The sequence below is a fragment of the Ursus americanus genome, chromosome 4, assembly GCF_024610735.1.
Source record: "Ursus americanus isolate L20-20 chromosome 4, mUrsAme1.1.p, whole genome shotgun sequence".
In the NCBI taxonomy this organism is placed as follows: Eukaryota; Metazoa; Chordata; class Mammalia; order Carnivora; family Ursidae; genus Ursus; species Ursus americanus.
Genome location: NC_142130.1, coordinates 5,177,810 through 5,181,158, shown reverse-complemented (window position 1 = coordinate 5,181,158; position 3,349 = coordinate 5,177,810). Strand labels below are relative to the sequence as shown.

The following is a 3,349-nucleotide window of genomic DNA, read 5'->3' as shown; positions in this document are numbered from 1 at the left end:
CCAACTCGACTCAGGGGTACAGCTGTAAAAGGGGTCCCCTACTCCTCCCCCATCTTAATTCCTCCCCCCTATTTGGACAGTTTAAATCTTGATCAAAACTTTCTGGGGCGCCTGGGTGGCTCAGTCGTTAAGCGTCTCCCTTTGGCTCAGGTCCTAGGTGACTTATTCTTTGCAAGGCATTTCTTGTCTAGCCTCTTAAGAGCCTAGACATTGTCATTTTTTCCCTCTCCCCTCCAACCTCCCCATGAACTTGTTCAAGGCATTCTTCGTGTCTTCATTCCTGAGAGTATAGATGATGGGGTTCCGCAGGGGGGTCACTGCGGTGAAGAACACAGACACCACCTTGTCCCCCGGGAGGCTGGTGGATGGACGGGAATAGATGAAGATGCAGTGTCCCAGGAAGAGTGTGACGACAGTGAGGTGTGCTGCACAGGTGGATAAGGCCTTCCACCTGCCTTCGGAGATCTGTTGCCTCAGGCTCACCAGGATGACCACATAGGACACCATGAGGACCACAAAACAGACCACCGAGGTCAGCCCACTGTTGGAGATGATGAGGATTTCAATGATGTGGGTGTCCGTGCAGGCCAGTTTGATCACCTGAGGCACATCCCAGAAGAAGCTGTCAATCTCATCAGGACCACAGTGGGGCAGCTTCATGGTGCGGGAGGTCAGCGATATGGAGTGGATGGTGCCATCACTGTCATGTACTGCAGGGGTTTGCAAATGGCCATGTACCGATCGTAGGCCATGACGGTGAGGAGACAGATCTCGGTGCAGGCAAAGAGGTGCAGGAAGAATATCTGGGTGAAGCAGGCCTCAAAGGAGATGAGCTTCTCTTCTGACCATGTATCTCTGAGCATCTTGGGGACAGTGACTGTGGAGTGGCAGACATCAATAAAAGATAGATTACTGAGGAAGAAATACATAGGGGTATGGAGCCGGCGGTCATAGATAATAGTTACGACAATGTGGATGTTCCCAATCAGTGTCAGGACATAGGAAGTGAGGAACGGGGCAAACACAGTCATCTGCACCTTCTGATTGACAGATAAGCCTCTAAGCTGAATGTATGTCACGGAAGTGGTTTGATTGAGTAGGTCTGCCTCTTCCATTCTCTTTGTTGGGCAGTCTGCAAAGAATTAGGAAAAAAAAAACCACTTAGCATCTGTATCAATCATCTGGTCACTTAATTTCTTCTGTATTTGCTTTTCCCTCCATCTGGAGCTTATGGTCCAGTATCTTATTTTAAAAACCCCATTCAGCGTCTTCAGTCATGCTGCATACACAGTAGGCACGGCACAGACGTTTTTGGAAAAATAGTGCAGAGAACCATGATTCACCAAGAGATATAAGGCAGCCTTGGAGAGAGGAGGGCTTATATTTACTCATAAATCTTTAGCAGAGAAGAAACCAGGCTTCTTCTACCCCAAGCCAGTAACATGTTCAAAATTGTACACAGCCTGGCCTTGAGCATGGTTTTCTCTATTGCCTATTGACTGCATTTTTCACTCGTCCGAAGGACTTCCGCCCCTGCGCGCTCTGCCGAGACGCCCTGGGACTGTCATGGCAGTGACCTGGTCTGTGGCCGGTAGATGCTTTTCCCCAGTCAGCTGAACAACGGGCAGTGTGGTTGGGGTGTCTTAGAAAGACCTGAGAGTTTTCCTCGTTTCTTTCTTTCCTCCCCTCCCCTCCCCTCCTCTGTTTGTTTCTTTTTTTTTTTTTCATTCTATAGATACAGAAGATGAGGAAGAGAGGTAAAGCAACGGGCTTAGGTTCACAGAGAATTGCAGTAATAGCTGTGTCCAGAGCACAGGCCTCCTGAGTCCCGGCCCAGGCTCTCTATGCCACCACTCTGACCTGAATCATTTATGTGATGGTTGGCATAATTAGGGCGCTAAGTGGAATGCGTCTTGGTGAGCTGCCTCTTCCTCTGCTAGGTGCACCCCACCAGCCTGGTTGGGCATCTGTGGGGAGTCTAGTCTCTCTTTTCTCACTTGTCTTCATGTCACGGCCTGGATGCACAGTCTTCCAGGGGTGCCCAGTCATGCATGCCACTCTCTTGGTTCCTGGGGCCCGCTCATCCTGTGCTATCTTCTTCCCATCACTGGTCACTACTGGAGCGTTCCCTGGTTCCTCAAGGGCAGGCTCTCTGCCAGACAAATGAATCAGCTCCACATTGCTTATGAAAAAGGACTAGAGAACTCTTTCTCTTCTGCTTCTAGTTATCTCTTCCTTCTCCAGCATTTCCTATTACTCATCATGCTGATCTTCTGAAGACAGTGGCCCTTGTGATAGTCTATATCAATAGAGGGAAGAATAAGGTAGTGTCAAATTAGGAAACCAGCAAAGTAGAGTCATGGGAAAAGAAGGTATTTCTGGGGCAGGAGGAGTCTTTTAGTTAACATTTGAATTAAACTCATGGTGTTTAGGGCTTAGATTAATATTTATTGTAATATCTTAATGTAGTGACGAATTAACTTTACTCTTAAGCAGTTTTTCTTAGTGGGGGTGCCTGGGTGGCTCCGTTAGTTAAGCATCTACCTTCAGCTCAGGTCATGATCCCAGAGTCCCGGGATTGAGTCCAGCATCTGGCTCCTGGCTCAGCGGGGAGTCTGTTTCTCCCTCTGATCATCTCCCCTGTCCCCTCTCATGCTCTCTCTCACTCTATCAAATAAAGAAATAAAATCTTTAAAAAAGAGAAATATTTCTTAGTATTCACTTAAAGCTTCTGCTCTAGAAAGCTACTTTATTTCATTGTTTTCTAGATTTACTTATTTTTAGAGAAAGAGAGAGAAAGTATGTGTGTGTATGTGTGTGAGTGAGGGGGGAGGGACAGAGTGAAAAGGAGAGAGAGAGTCTCAAGCCGACTCCACACCTGGCACAGAGCCCGCTAGGGGGCTTGATCCCACAGCTGTGTTTTCATACTTGAGCCGAAACCAAGATTTAGATGCTCAACCAGCTTAGCCATTCCAGTGTCCCCAGAAAGCTATTTTAAAAGTTGAATGATTTACATCTGTTCCCCTTTTAATTTACTAATCCACCAAAAGGATGATTGCAAACTTGAAAACTAAAGAACGGAGCAAGAATGGAGCCAGGGGTTTATTTTAAATTAATCTGGAGAATTTCACCCACACAGAGTGTGTGGATGGAGAACTAGGTCTGTAATGAAGACTTGTGTTCCATCATCATCACTTTTTTTTTTCTATTTCTTTGGAGCTGCAGGAAAAAAGCTTTGAGAAATGGAGATGTGCCCAACTGCAGTAGAAATTTGGTGTCAGTTTATGTTGAGGATATGGTGCACAAAAAGAAAATCGAATGTCTGTGGCATACGCTTCAAAAAAATGTA

General features: G+C 46.6%; 1 pseudogene; it reads right to left on the bottom strand.

Moving 5' to 3' along the window:
* Positions 1-213: 213 nt before the first annotated feature.
* On the bottom strand, positions 214-1,181 carry LOC148110178 (olfactory receptor 4E1-like; annotated as a pseudogene).
* Between the last annotated feature and the right edge of the window lie 2,168 nt (positions 1,182-3,349).